The sequence below is a fragment of the Dreissena polymorpha genome, chromosome 1 (assembly GCF_020536995.1).
Source record: "Dreissena polymorpha isolate Duluth1 chromosome 1, UMN_Dpol_1.0, whole genome shotgun sequence".
NCBI lineage: Eukaryota > Metazoa > Mollusca > Bivalvia > Myida > Dreissenidae > Dreissena > Dreissena polymorpha.
In genome coordinates, this window is record NC_068355.1 from 65,337,798 (window position 1) to 65,349,547 (window position 11,750).

An 11,750-nucleotide genomic window follows, 5' to 3' on the forward strand; every position below is an offset into this window, starting at 1 on the left:
GACAGCGTTTTCAACTGCCAGCCTTGATTGTTAACAGAATCTTCTCCGGCCAGGCCCCACTTGTAAAACCAGATATGCTCAGAAAACCTGGAGGTGCTTTTATTCATGCTGTAAATTTTACAAATTTGTCGTATTGCTTATCATAATATTCAAGCATCCAAATCTTCGTGCAGACTCTCATTAAGTGAATGTTGTCATAAGAATTCACATGGTTATGATCAACAAGATGCTCTTATCTATTATATAGGGTTGAAGTGGCATATTCTCTTGTCGTTTCTTACAATAAAAAGATATTGGGGCCGTCCATAAAGTACGTCTATTTGTGACCCCCTCCCACCTTACCTGTCACAAACTGTAACAAATCTACCCCAGCCTAACGTATGTCACACTTTCGAACAATATTTTCAAAGTAACTTCTAATTAAAATTTATTTCATTAACACACTTCACTTCTTAAACTGGTTTAATATATCATTTCCATTTCAAAGAGCTATCCGATTATTGAAATTACTTTAATGGTAGAAAAGTACATTTCAACCGTTGTCATAGTTATTCATTGAAGCAGTAATTCAATCAAGATTGAATTTGAAAACAAAACTTATTAAAACTATTTTAAAAAAATGTGTGACGTCACACATGGCCTGACCCATGCCGCCATGTTACATTATGTCATACTTTCTTAGGCACCCGCCCCCTTTCCCACCATTGAGCGTGAAGAACTTAATGGTCGGCCCTTTTGGTAAAAGGTCTAATTATGTAGAAAATGTAACTGAATATCATTTTATGTAAGTTTAAATGAAATTATTCTCGGTTTGATAAATACGGTATAGTATGGTTTATTACGTGTTATTTAGAAGAGAGATTATGGTAATGGTTTAGCGCGAATAATGCACGGGTTTTGTGTGCATGTTTTAGCGCGAAAGTGCACGAGTTTTTCGTTTTGGGGTATATATGATTTACACATCTATTGAGTCGCCATTCGAGGGTGTATTTGACAGGCAAACGTTATGAAACAAGAAAACGAAAGGGTGATAAAGTAGTTTAGGCGTTCATTTGCGAAATACATAGTATTCGGAAGAAGATTTTCGATGAGAGGACTGATTCTCTGCTAGAAGCGGAATGGTGAGCTGGAACTTCGAACAAAGGTCAGACTTGTTGGTTCTGTTTATTGTAATAACACTGGCAACAACATTCCGATTGAAATTAACACAGGTTGTTTTCCTTGTTAACTTTTATGATAAGTATATTCAATAACATGCTCCATATCTTTATTTGTGCTGTTGTTTTTGTTTAGTTCAAACTATTCAGATACATCAATTGATTTGATTATTGGGTAAAAATGAAACTATTTAAGTCCAAAAAGAGGTCGCAAATGTAATGGTCTGGTAGGATTATATATAGGTAAGGCCACATAGTGTGTCACTCCAGGTTGTTTTGATAGCAGTGTTAGATCACTCTCCCTCATGTTTTTACGAACACCTTGCTTTATTTTTTATTGTTTTTAAGATATAACACCTTATATGGTAATACATGTGTTACAAGTTTGTGTATTAGTTCCAAACGTATAATTCAACAAACGATTAATAACAATTAACTGCCGTTTTCCTTATAATTCAGCACGATGGTTGTGTGCGATATATGACGTGGTATGATAATGAGCGGATGAAAATTTATGCGAACATATCTTTAAACTATTCAGGTTTTCCAATTGTGAATTAAGAATTTAACATCAAAAATCGATACATTACGGAAATATATATTCTATTCATCTATGAAACAGCTATAGAGACTTGTCTTGTAAACTTTTTTCGAAACATGTTTGTGTTTTGCATATATTACATCTCGTTCGCTGGAAATTGAATAAACAGTTTATATGTTATTGTTGTATACAATTAAAAAAATTCTCTAAATTGAATTAAATATTAAGAGTTATTATATTTTTCATAATAATTTAAGACGTTAAGTTTTCCCTGCAAGGTTGGTGTCAATAATGGTGCATGCATATGTGCTAATCAATTTACGATATTTTGGATAAATTGTGGTATAAATTTGGTTTGAAAAGAGCGTTGACAATAAGACTGTTGTTTTAAACTTAGATGAAAGGCATTTATCGGTTTTGTTAAATTTAGTTTCGTCATAGATAAATGCATTTTTAAAGATTAGGTACTGTAATGATAACAAAAGTAGACCGGATTTATTTGCAATATAAGTCATTTTGTTTTCGTGATAGTTTTTGTTCTTGTTTGGTGGCCTGTTGGCTTGATGTGTAAAGACATTTTGCTTTTATGGTGTTTGGCCGTTTTTTGAATGCCAGTTTACATGTGTAATTTTCTTATCGTTTTGGTAAAAGCCAGTTGACCAGATGTGGATAAACCCAGTTAGCGCGTGTAGTTTGTTAACCAAACTTATTAAAACGTGCGTTTACATTTACATTTTTGTTTTTATTTAATGTTAAGATTGTACTGTTCGAAGGATATTATATATATTGGAGAACATTAAATGTATGTTATTAAGGTCCAGATTGGCTTATGTAAATTAACCGGTTGGCTCGGGTTGTCCGTTGACAGTTTGTTGAAAGCAGATTTTTTCAGATGCGTATAAGCCAGTTTGCTTGCGTGTCAGTTCACTAAAATGTCTCAAAACACATGTTGAAATTGCATTTACACATGTTTGCGAAGTTTATTTTTTCAGAAGCCGGACAGTTCGAAGAATAAATAATGAATAGTGTAACATTATAGTAAGAGGGAAGCTCGAAAGGTATAATTTGTTTTTGTTTTTTGTGTGTGTGTAATTATGTGTTAGAAAATAACTTGTTAAGATTAATAATGATGATTTTATTGATGATGATGTTATAAATGTTGATGATGATGCTAACGTTATTGATGAGGAGGAGGAATAGTTGACCGTATTTTGTGAATGGATAATACTACATTAACGAATTTTGAGTGAATGAATTTATTTTAGGTTTGATAAATACCGAATGATGTTGGTCTATACATATTATTTAGAAGAGAAAGAGAGTATGGTTATGGTTTAGCACGTAAAAATGAAGGAGTTTCTAGGTTTTGCGTTTAATTGAACAAAAACAAGTAAAGATTCAGCAACAGGGATTATTCTCAGATGGTACATGTATTCCTTTTAGAGTCACAGAAATTCAACTTTGCATCAATAGCGGTTTTCTTTGAGATTTGTTTGATGGGTAAAAATTCCAAAAATTGATGAGTTTTGCAGCCGACCAAGTACCTATAGCTTTGTATTTGTGTGTGTTAAGCATTTTGTTGTTTTCAAATTAGTAAATCAAAATTAATACAGTGTTCTAGTATATCAATTGAGCTTATGCTATTGCCATGGAATTTTGAGCCAGGGTTCGATCAGTAGCTGAAAGTATGTCTGTGTTGGTGAATTGAACCTAAAAACAAATGTCAAGTCGGTAGTTTTAATTTTAAGAGCAGAACATACGTATTGATTGTGAGAACATTAGTAAAATGTGTTTGGTATTTGTGCATGTCTCTTGTGGTCATTGGACCAAGTTGTTTAAGGTCAATTGGCCTGATTTTGAAAGCCACTTTGCTTGTATGGTCAGTTGACCGCTTTTAAAGCCAGTCTATATGATGTGTGAAAGCCTGTTGGCTTGTGTTGTCAGGTTACCGAACTTTCTTAGAACGAAAGTCTCATAGAATTAACAATATTTGCAAGTTTATTGTTTGCAATGCAGTAACTGGACAGTTCGAATAGTATATTAAGTATTGAAGAACATAAAGGTATGGTTTATGTAGTATGTTATTATTATTACTAGGAGTGTTATGATGTATTTTATTTGGGTGCATTTGGAGAATTGCAAAGCCGGTAGTTAAAAAAGAGCCTATTACATCAGATATATTAAAGAAATTTTATCACACTTTTGTTTCTGAGGGCGATTGTTCTTTGGGGTATTTAAGAGACGTTACAATCTTTTTCTTATCTTATGCTGGTTTTTTAGGATAAGTGAAATTTTGTCTGTTAAAATATCAGATGTTGTATTTTTAGATACGCATTGTGATATTAAAGTTGAAAAGTCAAAAACGGACATTTTAAGAGAGTAATACTGTTCTGATTGCAAAAACTAATACAGACACATCTGTGAAATTGTTTGAAAAGTATTTGTGTGTTGCAGATATTGCATGTTCATCTACTGATTATGTGTTTAGACCAGTTTATTTGTGTAATGTTAAACACTGTTTCAAATTGATTTCTAATAATAAGCATATAAGTTATTCTACTATAAATGATAGTTTTAAGAAGAAGTTAAGTCTATTGGGTTATGTTTCTTCTAAATATGAACTTCATTCTTTTCGTGCTGGTGGAGCATCTATAAGTGCCAATAATAAGACTGTGGATAGACTTTGGCAAAGACATGGTAGATGAAAAAGTGTTTCCACTAAGAACGGATATGTTAAAGATTCTTTGAAAGACAGATTATCGGTGTCGCTAAATTTAGATTTGTGAAAAGTCATTATTAATGTATGTGTGATTTGAAATGTATGATGTGTTGTTCGTAGCACATTTAAAGACACTATAATATATTATTATATAAATAATTTGGAAATGCTTTTGAGTATTATTAAGTTCTGTGTTTGTGTTGTGTGTATGTTCCTTGTGGTCATTGGACCAATTTGTTTACGGCCATTTGGCCTCATTTGGTGAGCCAGTTGGCTTGTATGGTCAGTTGACCGTTTTTTAAAGCAAGTTGATCTGATGTGTGAAAGCCGGTTGGCTTTTGTGAGTTGACCTTATTTTCTTAAAAAGCATGTTCACATGGAATTAACAATCTTTGCAAGTTTATTTTTTGCAGTGCAGTAACTGGACAGTACGAATGGTATATTAAGTATTGGAGAACATAAAGGTATGGTTTATGTAGTATGTTATTATTATTAAAAGGATTATGATTATGATATTTTTTTATTTCCGTTTTAATTTTTTTTCATTAATTTTGTAAATATTGTTTTATTATATCTGTTTAATTTTCTTGTGCATTATTCGATTGGTCATTTGACCGTTTGTGAAGGCCAGAGTGTGCCTGATGTTGATTAGCCGTTTGGCTTGTGTGGTCATTTGACCGTTTGTGAAGGCCAGAGTGTGCCTGATGTTGATTAGCCAGTTGGCTTGTGTGGTCATTTGACCGTTTGTAAAGGCCAGAGTGTGCCTGATGTTGATAAGCCAGTTGGCTTGTGTGGTCAGTTGACCGTTGTTGAAGGCCATAGTGTGCCTATTTTGACTGAATTATTGTTATTGCTTTTACACATGTTTGTAATTGTATCTTTTCAGTTAAAACACAGTTCGAGAGGTATATAACGTGGTGGAGAATATTTGGGTATTCATTTTATGTTTCATATTATTTGTATTCTCTCTTTGTTTTATTCGAAAGTCCTGTCAAATACAAGCACTCACTCCTATTTTGTCTTTGGTTTATTATTTGTATGATAATGATAATGATGATGATATGGGTTATAAAGATGATGAGATTTTAATAGTATTTTGAGAATAGAGAATAATAAATTTACTCATAACTATGAGTAAATGAAATTATTCTCGGTTTGATAAATACGGTATAGTATGGTTTATTACGTGTTATTTAGAAGAGAGATTATGGTAATGGTTTAGCGCGAATAATGCACGGGTTTTGTATGCATGTTTTAGCGCGAAAGTGCACGAGTTTTTCGTTTTGGGGTATATATGATTTACACATCTATTGAGTCGCCATTCGAGGGTGTATTTGACAGGCAAACGTTATGGAACAAGAAAACGAAAGGGTGATAACCCCGCCCGCCCGCCCTTAATGAGCAAATGTATGGTTAAATAATTGGTTAAATTGCTTTTATGTTTATAATTTTGCAATTATAATGTCTATATTTAGTATATTTTCAGTTCGGTTTTTAGTCCATGTGAGATGGGATCTTAACACAAACCGATTCCTTTACTGGGAAAGACGATGGGTGTATTTTCATTTAAGTCTGAAGCAGCTAAGTTTTTTTGATTATTTTGACTAATTTTTTTTTTTTACTTAATATTGTGTTTGAATGAGGTTTTTTAAGTTATGGGTGTCATGTTTTTCGAGACTCTCACTTCCTGGAGATAGTACCTCCAGCATATTTATTGAAATATTGGTATGTTTAAATTTCAGTGTTATTATTTTTTGTTGTCTTTCGTAATGAACGTTTAATTTTAAAGACATTCTTATTGTACGATTACTTAATATTTTCATTTTGGTGTGACTGGTTAGATGTTGAAGTCGGTTTAATATAGCTGTTCGTCATATGCAATTATATATTTCTCGGAATACTTCTGATTTATCAACATTCTTTTTAGGTGCTTTATGGATTTTATGGTTTGAGTGATTTGTTTGTTTTTATGTTGATGTCCGGGGTGTGTGCGGGATGCTTTTGATGTTTGTTTTTTATGTTAATTTGCGCAATGAAATTTATAATGTTTTAATTACATTTTTTACTAAATAATACTTAATGTTTACAGTATAATAATAGCTGCTTATTTGTAGATTTCTCTAAAATTAGAGGTTTCGGGAGGTGATGAAGGCACCTAGACACCGGTCTCGAGCCATGGGTCCTCATACGTCCCCCTGCCATTAAAAGAAAAAATAAGAAAACAAAAATGGCAGTAGGGTTGCGTATCCCGCTCGCGGTTTTACCTGAATCGTTTATTACTACTGATTATTGTATGGGGTGTACGTGAAGTCATGTACACTTCTCTTGATTGGTGGTGATAGATGAATCTTGCAGATATTAGCAGCTTCTTTGAACAAATTAATTTTTCACAATTGTTAATTTATAATATTTAAGCAAGTTAGCGTGATTGATGGGCATTGGGGGTGTCCTGTGTGCACTTTGGGCATTGGCCGGGATCAGTTTATTCAAACAGTAACTCTTTATTTGAGATAAATACATGACGTCTAATTGTTATGAATAAATTTGCATTTTTTCACATGACACACATGTGCATGTGAAGAATTCATAATTACGTGCCCTACAGCATTTAAATAGTATCGTTTCAGTTCTTTATACACCTGAACAAAGATGTTACACCGTTTCCAGTCGTCTCGAGGCTCATCAATTGAGCGGCGCCGTTGAGGTCGATATCCATTGCACATACAACACATACGGGCGTCAGAAGAATTGTTTTTTGCATTTATATGTTGAAAGTCCTGTCAAATACAAGCACTCACTCCTATTTTGTCTTTGGTTTATTATTTGTATGATAATGATAATGATGATGATATGGGTTATAAAGATGATGAGATTTTAATAGTATTTTGAGAATAGAGAATAATAAATTTACTCATAACTATGAGTAAAAACAGTTGAATCGTTGAACGTTTATATTTGGTGACATTGTATACCGTTAAACTATAGGGAAGGGAACTACTACGAAGAGTTTAAACATACTGTGCGTTCAAAATTTGGGTTGTGTAAAACAATCTGCACATAATAATGGATATCACCGAAAGGAAAAGGGTATTTACGAAATAAATGAGTTTTCTATTGTTCGAGTGAAACTTTATTTATAAGTATTATTTCTTCGTTTTGCGGTTACTATGTATTCTGAACTTTTATTTTAGTTTGTTTTTATTCACGAACATTTAATCTGTTAAATGTTTTAATACGATCGTATATATTTGCCTAATGTTTTAAAACACTCATAAATGCTTAATAATTAAAATCAATCTCACCTGGGATCGTTTGCGAACACATCGCAGCCAAACAAGTTTACCACAGCTTCGTCAAAATCAAACTGAAAATTGATGCTGAAATAAACAATATAACACTACAGAAGTGTATGGACAAATATTATAGCTGAATGTGTATTTGTCTACAAATTCGATTGATAACTATAATTCGCATATCCAGCACTTGAGACGTATAGTTTCCCAAAGGATGAAGGTTATTTGTCCAATGACTAAAAGCACAAGACCATGCAACCGCGTGAGCGATTCAGAACATCGAGATTCACTTCCCGGCCTTACCACATATATTGTGTATTGATTTATAATGAAATCGTTTATACGGCCATAACTCAGGTTTAAATAGGGCATTTTCCATTTACTGGCATAAGCTTTTGCATACAGGGATTATTTTCATTAATTGGCAGCCAAAAGCATGTGGGCATGGATGGCACATTGAATGCATAAATGTAATATCAGACCTCACAATTTCATTAAAATTATTTTAAGGTCTGAGCAAAGAGTTCACGTTCAAATGACCTTAAAAAACCCACATCGAATCGTCGCCTACAACAATTGGTTAGGATAAAAGCCTATCTAACTTACATTACGATTTAGTTCATTAGTTGAAAAACATACATCCCCATTCAACTGAACGGTCAGCTGTACCTTACCTCTTTCGCGATATCGCCAGATAAAAACATCGACATAAATTGAGCCTTGTTCTGAGAAAACTGTGCTTAATGCATGTGCGTAAAGTGTCGTCCCAGATTAGCCTGTGCAGTCCGCGCAGGCTAATCAGGGACGGCAATTTCCGCTTGTATGGCATTTTTAGTTTCAAGGAAGCCCCTCCTGACCTCAAATCAAGTTTAGGCGGAAAGTTTCGTCCCTGATAAGCCTGTGCGGAATGCACAGGCTAATCTGGGATAACACTTTGCGCACATGCATAAAGCCCAGTTTTCTCAGAACAAGGCTCAATTGATAATAAGTTCAATTTAATCTGAATGCTACAAATAGTGTTATACAAGAAATATTGTTAAAAAATGGTGTAAAAAATGCGTGCAAATAAACAAGCAAACTGTTTGTATTTTAAGTCTTGAGTGGACCTTGCTTAATACTTGGTTGAACACAATGTCTATCAAATACTATCATAAGGGATCAATTACCCGAATGAATACACGATGCAGGGTGCCCTTGGTCTATACGGTTTGTCGACGCATATTTCTTTGCCTCCATCTGTCAAACTGCCGATCCGTATGACGTCCTTACAGAGAATTTGTAGCCGATTGATGTACCTGCAAGAAGGCGTGCGCTAAAAAGACTTGTTCACATAGATTTGCATGATTTGAATTTTCGTATTAAATGTCGTAAATTTATATATTTAAACATCGAAACAAAAGATACACATAGTAATAAGAAGAAACAAATTCATGAAGGAGCAATGTTAGCTATCGGTTCTTGAACCAGGGCCAATTAGATAATTTTCAAGAGCGTACCGTTATTTATGTATATGCGTGATGAAATGATTCTTATTAGGAAGAGCAGTAAGCAAAGGCTTTTCAAGTACGACACATTTTATTTGTATGGAATTGTTCGTTTTAATGTCTTTTCTTAACGAAAACTGCATTAAGCCCAGTTTAATAAGAACTAAGAACGAACCATTAAGAGCCTATCGCCTAGATGTCTTGTCCTTGCGATTACCGTGTTGGATTGCGTATTTTATAATATAAACGCAAAATATCTACAATTGTTCGAAATATTTTGGTTAACCAAAGCGGATCCTCCAAGATGCGATATGCGTACCTAAAGCTCCACGATCAATAAGAGGGGCAGAGTTCATTCGCCGTTATACATAAGGCAGCTATGTCGATCACTATATAAAGTACGACAAATCGTTGAAGCAGTCAACGATGGTCAACAGAAAGAACGTTGAGCAAGAGAGGATTTCCCCGAGCTAATTTAAGTGACAGAAGAAACACACCGTCTCTTAACCAATATTTTATTTGCCACCTCCAAAATTTAGCTTCAATGTTCGTATATGTTTATAACGAGGAATTTTCAGGTGAAAGTTTGTGTTCAAATCTGAAATAACCTTTTAAAGATTTATAATTTAAGATGCAATTGGCAATGGTCAATTCATTTTACTATTACGTTTCTAGATAATTGTTTAACTATGCAAAATCTTTTGATCTACTTTTAAGCACGTTCTTGTGAGGATTAGTTTAGCTAAGCATAACAATATAACGCTTTAAGGTTCATGTTGAGGCTTCAGATTGAAAAATGTGGGACCCCTACCATTGAACTCAAATTTGACTAAACGAAGAGTGCCACATTGAAAATGTTTACATATTAACTTAAAAGGGTGGTTTTCCTTCAAACTGCTACCAATTTTGTGCAGCAAAATCTCATACCATCGACAAAATCAATCAAAATACAAAGCGATGTTAACACAAAAATAGACATTATTTTCAAAAATCTGAATAATGTTTATTCAACGTATTTCGGCGGAAAAAATTATATAACTAGTTAATAATATCGACATTGATGAGGGCAAGTTACGCTTAAATAGTATTTTTTAACATATCTAGAAACATCAAAACTCGAACACATGTCATTTCATGACGATGGGGGCAGCCATTTTTAGATTAATAAAATTGAAAGAAACATGCTTAAAACTCACTCATCGCTTAATTGACATTCCAAACGGTTGACGATGACAAATGCATTGGATTGTAATCCTTCCGTTGATGTGTGCAAACTGCATGATCAGACCTCATAAACACTCCAAAAAAAACAAACTTTGTAAGAAGCATTTCGCCAATGTTTACAATTGATGTCGAATCACATGTACTTGTATTATTGCGCACAAAATAGTACGCTTACAGACTGACAGAAAGATCGATACGAAACTCCGTTCAATTCATCACGGTGTACTATTTTATTGATAATATATAATAATAATTCGCTTCAACAACCTAAATGTAAAAATAATTCTTTTAACGAAGTTTTTAATAACGAAAGTGAAAATAACGAAAGTCGGATGGATATTATGTGAGATGCACTTCGGCTCCAGAAAAACAATACAATTACACTAAAAAAAGACGTGTGGGGGGAAATTTTCAGCTGGAAAATATTTGAAATGGGGTAAGTGATTTTATCTGTGTGTGATCATTTCTGTTATTAAGCGCGATCTCTTCCTTGTTAATGTTAACAGTTGTTTTACTAGTCGCGACCAACTGTCAAAATAATGATGTGTTTTCTCAGGTATGTGTATACACATACGAGGTTTTCTTACTACTTCACGTGATTTCGACCGATTTGTAATGCACGTTTTTTCAACGGAGCACAGCGAGTGCCACACTTTCAAAATGGGTAGAAGGAATCGATATACAAATGTATAAAAAGATCGGTTTGCCAAAAGGAACACATTATTCAAAACGGTACAAGGACAGTAGTTGTTCAGGAAGGAAGAAAGAAAAAAACTATGATACCAAGCTGTGTATTTCTATGTAAAACTATGATGTCTAGAGTTGTCTGCACAAAAATCATAAAATCTTGTTATTAATGAGCAATATTTCCTTTTATCACAATGATTTCTACCCAGCCAAACCTATTTCTTTATATTTATTTACAATTTTATATGTCGTCTGCAATTTCTTTCAATTTGAGATGGTTTAAAATTTTCCATTTGGTTATAGCAAAATTGTTAAGCCCTTGAAATAGAATGGTGACTCTTATTATCCACCATACCTGAATTTTTAAAAAGTAGTTCAGTTTAGTTATTTTTAGAATTTTGTTTAAGAAAATTATCAAAAAAAAAATGCAGTTGAATAATAACTCATTTGTTGTTTTCTGACAATAATTTTCTGTGAAATGTTGCTAACTTGACCTTGTATATGTATATTGCTTTGTATTTATTCAACTTACGGTAGTGCACATCCTTCCTAACTTAAGATTGAGATTTTGTAAATTAGTGTACAAATGTATTGGTTTTAAACAAAAATATGAATAAAGCAAAAAAAAAATTGAATGTCAAAATG

At 33.3% G+C, this 11,750-nt stretch overlaps 1 long non-coding RNA gene across 1 annotated transcript; it reads left to right on the top strand.

Moving 5' to 3' along the window:
* The first annotated feature begins 797 nt into the window (after nt 1–797).
* Nucleotides 798–7,220, top strand: LOC127832718 (uncharacterized). The gene is made up of 2 exons (XR_008027083.1): nt 798–5,349; nt 5,904–7,220. It is a non-coding gene; the product is annotated as an uncharacterized LOC127832718 (long non-coding RNA).
* Nucleotides 7,221–11,750: the final 4,530 nt, after the last annotated feature.